Raw genomic sequence first — 15,050 nt, forward strand, 5'->3', positions numbered from 1 at the left:
CTCTAGAGTCCGTGAGTTATTTACTCTGAAAGATAAGAACCTAACAGTCTAAGGACAAAGGTGTGAATCTTATGTTTGTGTAGCTACAGTACAAAAGCTGAAGAACATACATACGCACATCTAGGTACTTTTTTGCAGGTGATGGAGTTATAGGCGAACTCATGAAAAAGGAAAACGCCACACGATGCTGTTCATGCTCCCAGGTGATTTTATTGCAACGTTTCGACCCTTCATCCCTTAGGTCTTCATCCCTTAGGTCTTATCCCAAGATGGCATAGCAGTCAGACGTCCTTTGTCCTCGTCTTGGTGTATATATTTACACCTTTCTTCACATATCTTTTATATATTCTCCAAAAACACTCTCCTGCAACCGGCCTCACCAATTTAAAAAAAAAAAGTTATTATTTACCTCAAATCTGAAATCCACAATAGAAGCTAGCCAGAAGCTAGCCAGTTTACTGGCTAATGTTAGTATTCAGCTAACCACGGTTTGTGGTCATCAGCTATCTTTTAGCTCGAAAATCTATCGCCAGTTTTGTACATCGCGACTCAGACCAGAACATACCGGACCTATTTTTCTTTCCATATCCCCGGATTTCAACCCCAAGCTCTGGACATTTACACCTGGATCTCGCAGCTAGCTAGCTGCTATCCGTGTGACTATTGGCTTACATCGATCCCGGAGCAAACATCAATTAATCTGGAGCTAGCCAGCTGAAGAGTTCCATCAGCCACTCCTGGGCTACAATCACCTATCCGGACCCGTTTTACTGCCGATGCGGAGCCCCACTGGACCTTCACGACTGGACTACCGACATTATCTGCCCGAGGGAGTTATCCAACTGGTCCCATTACCTGAACGTGACATTACCTGAACGCCCATCTAGCTAATCGTTAGCTGTCTTATCGGCTGCTATCTGAATAGGTGTATCGGACAATTTTTCTTGGGTCACTATAACTATATATCTATTTTGCCAATTGGATTGATCCCCTCTACCACACGGAACCCCATTAATCTACCAACGGAAACGCACGAGGTGGCTAAAAACAGACCTCCATCCTATGCTAGCTTGTTACCGATGGCACGGCTAGCTGTTTGAATCGCCGTAACCCCAACCAACCTCACTACTCACTGGACCCTTATGATCACTCGGCTAAGCATGCCTCTCCTTAATGTCAATATGCCTTGTCCATTGCTGTTCTGGTTAGTGTTTATTGGCTTATTTCACTGTACTGTTTCACCTCTAGTTCTGCTCACTATACCTTATCCAACCTATTAGTTCCAACACCCACACATGCGATGATGACATCACCTGGTTTCAATGATGTTTCTCGAGACAATATCTCTCTCATCATCACTCAATACCTAGGTTTACCTCCACTGTATTCACATCCTACCATACCTTTCTCTGTACATTATACCTTGAAACTATTTTATCGCCCCTAGAAACCTCCTTTTAGTCTCTGTTCCAGACGTTCTAGATGACCAATTCTCATAGCTTTTAGCCATACCCTTATCCTACTCCTCCTCTGTTCCTCTGGTGATGTAGAGGTGAATCCAGGCCCTGCAGTGGCTAGCTCCACTCCTATTCCCCAGGCGCTCTCTTTTGATAACTTCTGTAACCGTAATAGCCTTGGTTTCATGCATGTTAACATTAGAAGCCTCCTCCCTAAGTTTGTTTTATTCACTGCTTTAGCACACTCTGCCAACCCGGATGTTCTAGCCGTGTCTGAATCCTGGCTTAGGGAGACCACCAAAAATTCTGAAATTTTCATCCCTAACTACAACATTTTCAGACAAGATAGAACGGCCAAAGGGGGTGGTGTTGCAATCTACTGCAAAGAGAGCCTGCAGAGTTCTGTCCTACTATCCAGGTCTGTACCCAAACAATTTGAACTTCTACTTTTAAAAATACACCTCTCTAAAAATAAGTCTCCCACCGTTGCCGCCTGCTATAGACCACCCTCTGCCTCAAGCTGTGCTCTGGACACCATATGTGAACTGATTGCCCCCCCCCCTCCCCATCTATCTTCAGAGCTCGTGCTACTAGGCGACCTAAACTGGAACATGCTTAACACCCCAGCTATCCTACAATCTAAGCTTGATGCCCTCAATCTCACAAAAATTATCAATGAACCTACCAGGCACCACTACAAAGCCGTAAACACGGGCACCCTCATAGATATCATCCTAACCAACTTGCCCTCTAAATACACCTCTACTGTTTCCAACCAAGATCTCAGCGATCACTTCCTCATTGCCTGCATCTGTAATGGGTCAGTGGTCAAACGACCTCCACTCATCACTGTCAAACGCTCCCTGAAACACTTCAGCGAGCAGGCCTTTCTAATCGACCTGGTCGGGTATCCTGGAAGGATATTGATCTCATCCCGTCAGTAGAGGATGCCTGGTTATTTTTTAAGAATGCCTTCCTCACCATCTTAAAAAAGCATGCCCCATTCAAGAAATTTAGAACCAGGAACAGATATGGCCCTTGGTTCTCTCCAGAGCTGACTGCCCTTAACCAACACAAAAACATCCTATGGCGTTCTGCATTAGCATCGAACAGCCCCCATGATATGCAACTTTTCAGGGAAGCTAGAAACCAATATACACAGGCAGTTAGAAAAGCCAGGGCTAGCTTTTTCAAGCAGAAATTTGCTTCCTGCAACACAAACTCAAAAAAGTTCTGGGACACTGTAAAGTCCATGGAGAATAAGAACACCTCCTCCCAGCTGCCCTCTGCACTGAGGATAGGAAACGCTGTCACCACTATAATCACTATAATTGAGAATTTCAATAAGCATTTTTCTACGGCTGGCCATGCTTTCCACCTGGCTACCCCTACCCCGGTCAAAAGCACTGCACCCCCCACAGCAACTCGCCCAAGCCTTCCCCATTTCTCCTTCTCCCAAATCCAGTCAGCTGATGTTCTGAAAGAGCTGCAAAATCTGGACCCCTACAGATCAGCCGGGCTAGACAATCTGGACACTTTCTAAAATTATCTGCCAAAATTGTTGCCACCCCTATTACTAGCCTGTTCAACCTCTCTTTCGTGTCGTCTGAGATTCCCAAAGGTTTGGAAAGCAGCTGCGGTCATCCCCCTCTTAAAAGGGGTGGACACTCTTGACCCAAACTGCTACAGACCTATATCTATCCTACTCTGCCTTTCTAAGGTCTTCGAAAGCCAAGTCAACAAACAGATTACCGACCATTTAGAATCCCACCGCTATGCAATCTGGTTTCAGAGCTGGTCATGGGTGCACCTCAGCCACGCTCAAGGTCCCAAACGATATCTTATCCGCCATCGATAAGAAACAATACTGTGCAGCCATATTCAATTCTTGGACCGACTCTCTTTTCTGTATACATCAATGATGTCGCTCTTGCTGCTGGTGAGTCTCTGATCCACCTCTACACAGACGACACCATTCTGTATACTTCGGGCCCTTCTTTGGACACTGTGTTAACAACCCTCCAGGCGAGCTTCAATACCATACAACTCTCCTTCCGGGGCCTCCAAGTGCTCTTAAATACAAGTAAAACTAAATACATGCTCTTCAACCGATCGCTGCCTGCACCTGCCCCACTTTCCAAAATCACTACTCTGGACGGCTCTGACTTAGAATATGTGGACAACTACAAATACCTATGTGTCTGGTTAGACTGTAAATTCTCCTTCCAGACTCACATCATCATCTCCAATCCAAAGTTAAATCTAGAATTGGCTTCTTATTTCGCAACAAAGCATCCTTCGCTCATGCTGCCAAACATACCCTTGTAAAACTGACCATCCTACCAATCCTCGACTTCGGCGATGTCATTTACAAAAATAGCCTCCAATACCCTACTCAATGAATTGGATGCAGTCTATCACAGTGCCATCCATTTTGTCACCAAAGCCCCATATACTACCCACTACTGCAACCTGTACGCTCTCGTTGGCTGGCCCTCGCTTCATACTCATTGCCAAACCCACTGGCTCCAGGTCATCTACAAGACCCTGGTAGGTAAAGTCCCCCCTTATCTCAGCTCGCTGGTCACCATAGCAGCACCCACCTGTAGCACGCGCTCCAGCAGGTATATCTCTCTGGTCACCCCCAAAACCAATTCTTTCTTTGGCCGCCTCTCCTTCCAGTTCTCTGCTGCCAATGACTGGAACGAACTACAAAAATCTCTGAAACTGGAAACACTTATCTCCCTTACTAGCTTTAAGCACCAGATTACTGAGCAGCTCACATATTACTGCACCTGTACATAGCCTATCTATAATTTAGCCCAAACAACTACCTCTTTCCCTACTGTATTTATTTATTTATTTTGCTCCTTTACACCCCATTATTTCTATCTCTACTTTGCACATTCTTCCACTGCAAATCAACCATTCCAGTGTTTTACTTGCTATATTGTATTTACTTTGCCACCATGGCCTTTTTTTGCCTTTACCTCCCTTATCTCACCTCATTTGCTCACATCATATATAGACTTATTTTTCTACTGTATTATTGACTGTATGTTTGTTTTACTCCATGTGTAACTCTGTGTTGTTGTATGTGTCGAACTGCTTTGCTTTATCTTGGCCAGGTCGCAATTGTAAATGAGAACTTGTTCTCAATTTGCCTACCTGTTTAAATAAAGGTGAAATAAATAAAATAAAAAATCAGGAATGCATGTCCTAGGTTGGGGTGGAAGGACCTACAGTTGAAGTTGGAAGCTTACATACACCTTAGCCAAATATATTTAAACTCAGTTTTTCACAATTCCTGACATTTAATCCAAGTAAAAATTCCCTGTTTAAGGTCAGTTAGGATCACCACTTTATTTTAAGAATGTGAAATGTCAGAATAATAGTAGAGAGGGATTTATTTAAGCATTTATTTCATTCATCACATTCCCAGTGGGTCAGAAGTTTACATACACTCAATTAGTATTTGGTAGCATTGCCTTTAAATTGTTTAACTTTGTTCAAACATTTCGGGTAGCCTTACCACAATACGTTGGGTGAATTTTGGCCCATTCCTGGTGTAACTGAGTCAGGTTTGTAGGCCTCCTTGCTCTCACACGTGTTTTCAGTTCTGCCCACACATTTTCTATGGGATTGAGGTCAGGGCTTTGTGATGGCCACTCCAATACCTTGACTTTGTTGTCCTTAAGCCATTTTGCCACAACTTTGGAAGTATGCTTGGGGTCATTGTCCATTTGGAAGACCCATTTGCGACCAAGCTTTAACTTCCTGATTGATGTCTTGAGATGTTGCTTCAATATATCCACGTAATTGTCCCTCCTCATGATGCCATATATTTTGTGAAGTGCACCAGTCCCTCCTGCAGCAAAGCACCCCCACAACATGATGCTGCCACCCACGTGCTTCACGGTTGGGATGGTGTTCTTCGGCTTGCGAGCCTCCCCCTTTTTCCTCCAAACATAACGATGGTCATTATGGCTAAACAGTTCTATTTTTGTTTCATCAGACCAGAGGACATTTCTCCAAAAACTACGATCTTTGTCCACATGTGCAGTTGCAAACCGTAGTCTGGCTTTTTTATGGCAGTTTTGGAGCAGTGGCTTCTTCCTTGCTGAGCGGCCTTTCAGGTTATGACGATATAGGACTCGTTTTACTGTGGATATAGATACTTTTGTACCTGTTTCCTCCAGCATTTTCACAAGGTCCTTTGTTGTTCTGGGATTGATTTGCACTTTTTGCACCAAAGTAGGTTAATCTCTAGGAGACAGAACGCCTCTCCTTTCTGTGCGGTATGACGGCTGCATGGTCCCATGGTGTTTATACTTGCGTACTATTGTTTGTACAGATGAACGTGGTATCTTCAGGCGTTTGGATATTTCTCCCAAGGATGAACCACACATGTGGAGGTATACAATTTGTTTTCTGAGGTCTTGACTGATTTCTTTTGATTTTCCCATGATGTCAAGCAAAGAGGAACTGAGTTTAAAGGTAGGCCTTGAAATACATCCACAGGTACACCTCCAATTGACTCAAATGATGCCAATAAGCCTATCAGAAGCTTCTAAAACCATGACATAATTTTCTGGAATTTTCCAAGCTGTTTAAAGGCACAATCTTCTGACCCACTGGAATTGTGATACAGTGAAATAATCTGTAAACAATTGTTGGATAAATGACTTGTCTTGCACATAGTAGATGCCCTAACCGAGTTGCCAGAACTATAGTTTGTTAACAAGAAATTTGTGGAGTGGTTGAAAAAACAAGTTTTAATGACCACAACCTAAGTGTATGTAAACTTCCGACTTCAACCGTATTACTGACGTTGGTGTATGTATTCCATGCCCTGCTAATTTCAATTCCATCCAACTTTTTTAATAAAATAAATGGCCTGCTCTCCAACTTTATTTGGAATGGAAATACCTCAAGATTCAAATGGACTGTTTTACACTTGCTACATTCCCGACAGAATGCACACAGAAATGTCACATCTCTGTTGGAGATGCAAAGAGCACAACGGAACCCTATTACATGTGCTGGTCATGTGACTAACATATTTTGGGGATAATGTCTGAGCTAGCATTTCATTGTGTCTAGGAATTTACATCCATCCATCTCCACGATTTACAGTGCCTTGCGAAATTATTCGGCCCCCTTGAACTTTGCGACCTTTTGCCACATTTCAGGCTTCAAACATAAAGATATAAAACTGTATTTTTTTGTGAAGAATCAACAACAAGTGGGACACAATCATGAAGTGGAACGACATTTATTGGATATTTCAAACTTTTTTAACAAATCAAAAACGGAAAAATTGGGCGTGCAAAATTATTCAGCCCCCTTAAGTTAATACTTTGTTAATACTTTGTAGCGCCACCTTTTGCTGCGATTACAGCTGTAAGTCGCTTGGGGTATGTCTCTATCAGTTTTGCACATCGAGAGACTGACATTTTTTCCCATTCCTCCTTGCAAAACAGCTCGAGCTCAGTGAGGTTGGATGGAGAGCATTTGTGAACAGCAGTTTTCAGTTCTTTCCACAGATTCTCGATTGGATTCAGGTCTGGACTTTGACTTGGCCATTCTAACACCTGGATATGTTTATTTTTGAACCATTCCATTGTAGATTTTGCTTTATGTTTTGGATCATTGTCTTGTTGGAAGACAAATCTCCGTCCCAGTCTCAGGTCTTTTGCAGACTCCATCAGGTTTTCTTCCGGAATGGTCCTGTATTTGGCTCCATCCATCTTCCCATCAATTTTAACCATCTTCCCTGTCCCTGCTGAAGAAAAGCAGGCCCAAACCATGATGCTGCCACCACCATGTTTGACAGTGGGGATGGTGTGTTCAGCTGTGTTGCTTTTACGCCAAACATAACGTTTTGCATTGTTGCCAAAAAGTTCAATTTTGGTTTCATCTGACCAGAGCACCTTCTTCCACATGTTTGGTGTGTCTCCCAGGTGGCTTGTGGCAAACTTTAAACAACACTTTTTATGGACATCTTTAAGAAATGGCTTTCTTCTTGCCACTCTTCCATAAAGGCCAGATTTGTGCAATATACGACTGATTGTTGTCCTATGGACAGAGTCTCCCACCTCAGCTGTAGATCTCTGCAGTTCATCCAGAGTGATCATGGGCCTCTTGGCTGCATCTCTGATCATGAGCTAAAAGTTTAGAGGGACGGCCAGGTCTTGGTAGATTTGCAGTGGTCTGATACTCCTTCCATTTCAATATTATCGCTTGCACAGTGCTCCTTGGGATGTTTAAAGCTTGGGAAATCTTTTTGTATCCAAATCCGGCTTTAAACTGAAGCCTGAAATGTGGCAAATGGTTGCAAAGTTCAAGGGGGCCGAATACTTTCGCAAGGCACTGTATGTCTGTTGGGAAATGTAAATATTGGCGATCGATGTTAGAGTAATTTTTGAAATCTAGATCTAATTGCTGCAAAACAATGTATACTCATCGATTGGAAAGCCTCATGCTCACCGTCAATACCAAACTGGAGGGTTGACAATCTAGTAACCTCCCTTTAGATTCTGTATATTATAAAGTTAAACAAAAACTGAAAATATTTGACAAACTTTGGAAAATATATGATGATCACATTCGACTTTTGTATAGTGGGTGTTGTGTTTTTGTTATGTTGTTTGTGAAGTCTTGTAGTATGACTAATATTGTATTTTTGCCGCTTCCCTCGGGTAGTTTTGACTGTCGCGCCGGTGGTGGTGGTGGGGGTCGCAGGGCATTTGGCACTGGTTACAGGCATGATGAGGGAGGACAGGATAGCTACCGGCAAGATGGCTACCGACAGGATAGCTACTGACAGGATGACACCAGGGTAGTGGGGATCGCTATGGTGACCAATACGAAACATGGGAGGAAAGCCGTTGTGACCGAGGTGAGAAAGTTTTAAATAAAATTGTCATTCTTAATGTGCACTGGCCCAGTCACACAGTACCAGGGTGTACATTAAAACCTCTCTCCTTTTTTTGTCCTCTATGGTCATACCCAGGTGCTGTGGAGAGGCTCAAGTTGATACTGAAACCCCGTAGCCTACCTAAAGAGGTGGAGCAGAGCAGCGCCCTGTCTGCCCCCTCGGACAGGGCTGCCTCCATTTTCGGTGGGGCCAAGCCAGTGGACACGGCTGCCAAGGAGAGAGAGGTGGAGGAGAGGCTAAAGAGGGAACAAGAAAAACTGCAGCGAGAGCTAGAAGACAGAATCACAGACCACAATCCCAGAGAGAGGTATGTTACGAAAAGGAAGAAGATCATAGGCTAACATGAGGAAATGGAGTATGTCTGTAGAATAAACTTCAATTATACTGTGTTGTGTTATCTTTGACTCATTGATCCTGACCATCCCTCAGGCACCCCAGCTGGCGCAGTGAGGACCAACCGGCAGGACGCTCTCAGACTGGCAGTGAGTTTTCCCAAACCAGGCAGCCGTGGCCAATCCTGCAGAGGTGAGCAATTTACTGGTTATGATGGGTAATTGAGTCAGGGACGATATCAGTACTCTATTCACTTAGACACCTTCAGACGGTAATGTTGTGGTTCAAGCAGGCTCCTTTCCCAGGGTTGGTATAAAAGCAGAACACTCATTTCCTGTTGGACATTTGTTGACATGGGACAACAGTCATATATTGTTTTTCTTTTATTCTTCCTCTCCGATTCCCAGCCTCCAAGCGCAGGGAGAGCGAGCGCTCGGTGGACAGTGGGCGTGAAGAGGAGCCCTCCTCCCCTGTGGCCGAGCCCTCCCAGACAAGACAGTCCGCCTCGCTCCACCTCCCAAGGAGAACGCCTGGGCCAAGAGGACCACGCCCGTTGGGGGCTCCAGTGAGGGCGAGGCCCGGCCACCGTCTCCCCCAGCAATGACACACCCCTACAGCTCACCAGGTTAGAGGTCAACCCTTAGATTAATTCTATGGTACACCTCACCCTACAATCCACAGTCCCCTAACACCTAGAACAGGAATGCCCAACCCTATTTGTTTGTTATTCTAGCAATCCACCTAACTGAAGGTAGTTTTATTGCACCTAACTGAAGGTAGTTTTATTGCACCTACCTGAAGGTAGTTGTATTGCACCTAACTGAAGGTAGTTTTATTGCACCTACCTGAAGGTAGTTGTATTGCACCTACCTGAAGGTAGTTGTATTGCACCTAACTGAAGGTAGTTTTATTGCACCTAACTGAAGGTAGTTTTATTGACATCTGTCCTTTTTGTATTTTCCCGCTCCTTTAGCTTAGCTGATGATGAAGTGCCTCAGGCAGATAAAGAAGGTAAGCATTGATTGCTGACAAACTGAATGTAACTGCTATATTCAGGTTTGAGGGATTTTCAAACGTTTCAATTGAAAAACTGATCTACTCCCCCCCCCAATGCTCTTCAGAGGTCGATCGCAGCGAATAGATACAGTATGCAGCCTTGACATAATGGACGCAGACCCACATGACAATATGGAGGACAATGCATGGTGAGGGTGAATGAAAGAAGTGAAGAAGATGGAAGATGCAAAGAATGAGGTCTGCCCAACCTGGCTGGAGCAGCTCTACAGCTCCCTTCCTGCTAACCTGCTTAAAGAGAAACCCAACCCACTGCCGGCTGGATGCACCTTCAAGATTGGACCTAAACATAGAGAAATACTAGTCTGGGTACCAGTCTTTTTAGCTAACATTCCACTTCTTGTCACTCCTGACAATTTGCCAAATCTTTGGCAAGGAGTGGTATGTAATATATCAAAACAGAGACAGCGACCAGGCTAGAGAAATGCTGGACGGGTTTTTAATAAGGTTGAATTTGTCATTATAAATTAAATGTAAAAGGTGGGGTTGAGAGATGTGTAGCTACATGCGTCTTCACCACCCGCCAGTCTAGATGCTGGACTATGTAGGTTCTCTGAGCTCTAAACCTGGTTATACTAATGCTGGAGGGTCTACCTCAGAGGGACAGACTGGAAATCAAAGAAAGACTTAAATCAAAGAAAAGACAGGAAAGTCCCCTGTTTTAGGGGGCTTTTGCTGACATACATTAACAAAAAAAATGTACTGTGAGGGATGCGATGTTTGTGTTTCTCTGATCATCATCTGTAGCCATCATTAACTGGATCTTTTCAGCCACCGTCCCAATATACCGCCAATGGCGTCCTCTCCAGAAAGGAAACGCTTCCTTCCTTACGCCTCATCCGGACCTGCCTGAAAATCTCCTGGCAACCATGTCATGAAAAAAATTGTGTGAACTGTCCGTATTGGAGGCATGATCTTCACTCACTCTTATCCATGGGCCATGTGTTGACTGGAATTGAATGCAGAGGGTGTTTTTAACATTGTATGTACTGTATGTAACACCACTATCCCAAGTGAAGAAGCACATCTCATTGGATGTTTGTTTCTCTATGTAACGTGCATGACTGTGGAAACAGACTCATGTGGTTCTTTAAGCCATGGGAATGTTGAGATGGATTTAATCAACTCCATGTGGGTAGGTCACAGAGTGGGAGAGATTTACCAAAGTGGATGTAAGGAATGTATTTTATGGTATACCACTACTAAATTATGCAGTTGTGATTTTCTGAATCTAACCCCTCACTTCACAGCTTAAAGCATTATTCACCCATTTTTTCAGTTTCTTCTGTTGAACTGGGCTATAAGTTTCTCTGCCACATTTTAGGTTCTCTTGTTCACTTCAAATAGATGAAAATACAATATTTGACTATTGATCTTGTAATATCCTGTATATCCTAACCACCCCTTCCACCACACCCCTGAACCCTGTGACCTTAAGCTGGGTTTTGGCCCAGGTTGTGACCTCTGACATTCAGTTCTCCACTTCAGAACGCTGATGGGAAACAGGCATTGCTGTGTAACTGAGGAGAGAGGGAGCGATGGGAGTAAGCTGTGGTCTGAGGAGGGCGTGGGTCCTGAGGCATGTACTGTAGTCTGAGGATGCCGTGGGTCCTGAGGTATATACTGTAGTCTGAGGATGGCGTGGGTCCTGAGGTATATACTGTAGTCTGAGGATGCCGTGGGTCCTGAGGTATATACTGTAGTCTGAGGATGGTGTGGGTCCTGAGGTATATACTGTAGTCTGAGGATGGTGTGGGTCCTGAGGCATGTACTGTAGTCTGAGGATGGTGTGGGTCCTGAGGCATATACTGTAGTCTGAGGATGGCGTGGGTCCTGAGGTATATACTGTAGTCTGAGGATGGCGTGGGTCCTGAGGTATATACTGTAGTCTGAGGATGGCGTGGGTCCTGAGGTATATACTGTAGTCTGAGGATGGTGTGGGTCCTGAGGTATATACTGTAGTCTGAGGATGGCGTGGGTCCTGAGGCATAGACTGTAGTCTGAGGATGGCGTGGGTCCTGAGGTATATACTGTGGTCTGAGGATGGCGTGGGTCCTGAGGTATATACTGTAGTCTGAGGAGGGCGTGGGTCCTGAGGTATATACTGTAGTCTGAGGAGGGCGTGGGTCCTGAGGAGTCTACTGTAGTCTGAGGATGGCGTGGGTCCTGAGGTATATACTGTAGTCTGAGGATGGTGTGGGTCCTGAGGTATATACTGTAGTCTGAGGAGGGCGTGGGTCCTGAGGTATATACTGTGGTCTGAGGATGGCGTGGGTCCTGAGGAGTCTACTGTAGTCTGAGGATGGCGTGGGTCCTGAGGTATATACTGTAGTCTGAGGATGGTGTGGGTCCTGAGGTATATACTGTAGTCTGAGGATGGCGTGGGTTCTGAGGTATATACTGTAGTCTGAGGATGGCGTGGGTCCTGAGGAGTCTACTGTAGTCTGAGGATGGCGTGGGTCCTGAGGTATATACTGTGGTCTGAGGATGGCGTGGGTCCTGAGGTATATACTGTAGTCTGAGGATGGTGTGGGTCCTGAGGTATATACTGTAGTCTGAGGATGGCGTGGGTCCTGAGGCATATACTGTAGTCTGAGGATGGTGTGGGTCCTGAGGTATATACTGTGGTCTGAGGATGGCGTGGGTCCTGAGGTATATACTGTAGTCTGAGGATGGCGTGGGTCCTGAGGCATATACTGTAGTCTGAGGATGGTGTGGGTCCTGAGGTATATACTGTGGTCTGAGGATGGCGTGGGTCCTGAGGTATATACTGTGGTCTGAGGATGGCGTGGGTCCTGAGGAGTCTACTGTAGTCTGAGGATGGCGTGGGTCCTGAGGTATATACTGTAGTCTGAGGATGGTGTGGGTCCTGAGGTATATACTGTGGTCTGAGGATGGTGTGGGTCCTGAGGTATATACTGTGGTCTGAGGATGGCGTGGGTCCTGAGGTATATACTGTGGTCTGAGGATGGCGTGGGTCCTGAGGTATATACTGTGGTCTGAGGATGGCGTGGGTCCTGAGGTATATACTGTGGTCTGAGGATGGCGTGGGTCCTGAGGCATATACTGTAGTCTGAGGATGGCGTGGGTCCTAGTCTGGGGGGGGATCCTGAGGAGTCTACTGTAGTCTGGGGGGGGGGGGGGGGGGGGGGGGGGGGGGGGGGGGTCCTGAGGCATATACTGTAGTTTGAGGATGGTGTGGGTCCTGAGGTATATACTGTGGTCTGAGGATGACGTGGGTCCTGAGGTATATACTGTGGTCTGAGGATGGTGTGGGTCCTGAGGTATATACTGTAGTCTGAGGATGGAGTGGGTCCTGAGGCATGTACTGTGGTCTGAGGATGACGTGGGTCCTGAGGTATATACTGTGGTCTGAGGATGGCGTGGGTCCTGAGGCATGTACTGTAGTCTGAGGATGGCGTGGGTCCTGAGGTATATACTGTGGTCTGAGGATGGCGTGGGTCCTGAGGCATATACTGTAGTCTGAGGATGGCGTGGGTCCTGAGGTATATACTGTAGTCTGAGGATGGCGTGGGTCCTGAGGTATATACTGTAGTCTGAGGATGGCGTGGGTCCTGAGGTATATACTGTAGTCTGAGGATGGCGTGGGTCCTGAGGTATATACTGTAGTCTGAGGATGGCGTGGGTCCTGAGGTATATACTGTAGTCTGAGGATGGCGTGGGTCCTGAGGCATAGACTGTAGTCTGAGGATGGCGTGGGTCCTGAGGTATATACTGTGGTCTGAAGATGGCGTGGGTCCTGAGGAGTCTACTGTAGTCTGAGGATGGCGTGGGTCCTGAGGTATATACTGTAGTCTGAGGATGGTGTGGGTCCTGAGGTATATACTGTAGTCTGAGGATGGTGTGGGTCCTGAGGTATATACTGTAGTCTGAGGATGGCGTGGGTCCTGAGGCATAGACTGTGGTCTGAGGATGGCGTGGGTCCTGAGGTATATACTGTGGTCTGAGGATGGCGTGAGTCCTGAGGTATATACTGTGGTCTGAGGATGGCGTGGGTCCTGAGGTATATACCGTGGGTCCTGAGGTATATACTGTGGTCTGAGGATGGCGTGGGTCCTGAGGCATATACTGTAGTCTGAGGATGGCGTGGGTCCTAGTCTGGGGGGGGATCCTGAGGAGTCTACTGTAGTCTGGGGGGGGGGGGGGGGGTCCTGAGGCATATACTGTAGTCTGAGGATGGTGTGGGTCCTGAGGTATATACTGTGGTCTGAGGATGGCGTGGGTCCTGAGGCATGTACTGTAGTCTGAGGATGGCGTGGGTCCTGAGGCATATACTGTAGTCTGAGGATGGCGTGGGTCCTGAGGCATATACTGTAGTCTGAGGATGGCGTGGGTCTTGAGGTATATACTGTAGTCTGAGGATGGTGTGGGTCCTGAGGTATATACTGTAGTCTGAGGATGGCGTGGGTCCTGAGATATATACTGTAGTCTGAGGATGGCGTGAGTCCTGAGGTATATACTGTAGTCTGAGGATGGTGTGGGTCCTGAGGTATATACTGTGGTCTGAGGATGGCGTGAGTCCTGAGGTATATACTGTAGTCTGAGGATGGCGTGAGTCCTGAGGTATATACTGTGGTCTGAGGATGGCGTGGGTCCTGAGGTATATACTGTGGTCTGAGGATGGCGTGGGTCCTGAGGTATATACTGTAGTCTGAGGATGGTGTGGGTCCTGAGGCATATACTGTAGTCTGAGGAGGGCGTGGGTCCTGAGGCATATACTGTAGTCTGAGGATGGTGTGGGTCCTGAGGTATATACTGTGGTCTGAGGATGGCGTGGGTCCTGAGGTATATACTGTGGTCTGAGTATGGCGTGGGTCCTGAGGCATGTACTGTAGTCTGAGGATGGCGTGGGTCCTGAGGCATATACTGTAGTCTGAGGATGGCGTGGGTCCTGAGGCATATACTGTAGTCTGAGGATGGCGTGGGTCTTGAGGTATATACTGTAGTCTGAGGATGGTGTGGGTCCTGAGGTATATACTGTAGTCTGAGGATGGCGTGGGTCCTGAGGTATATACTGTAGTCTGAGGATGGTGTGGGTCCTGAGGTATATACTGTGGTCTGAGGATGGCGTGAGTCCTGAGGTATATACTGTAGTCTGAGGATGGCGTGAGTCCTGAGGTATATACTGTGGTCTCAGGATGGCGTGGGTCCTGAGGTATATACTGTAGTCTGAGGATGGTGTGGGTCCTGAGTCATATACTGTAGTCTGAGGAGGGCGTGGGTCC

The 15,050-nt window shown here is 46.2% G+C and overlaps 1 long non-coding RNA gene across 1 annotated transcript; it reads left to right on the forward strand.

Moving 5' to 3' along the window:
* The first annotated feature begins 8,466 nt into the window (after positions 1-8,466).
* LOC118966105 (uncharacterized) lies at positions 8,467-11,158 on the forward strand. The gene is made up of 5 exons (XR_005053334.2): positions 8,467-8,704; positions 8,827-8,922; positions 9,138-9,355; positions 9,704-9,741; positions 9,852-11,158. It is a non-coding gene; the product is annotated as an uncharacterized LOC118966105 (long non-coding RNA).
* The last annotated feature ends 3,892 nt before the right edge of the window (positions 11,159-15,050 follow it).

This window comes from Oncorhynchus mykiss, chromosome 9 (genome assembly GCF_057628025.1).
Source record: "Oncorhynchus mykiss isolate SJ-2025 chromosome 9, ASM5762802v1, whole genome shotgun sequence".
Classification (NCBI taxonomy): Eukaryota; Metazoa; Chordata; class Actinopteri; order Salmoniformes; family Salmonidae; genus Oncorhynchus; species Oncorhynchus mykiss.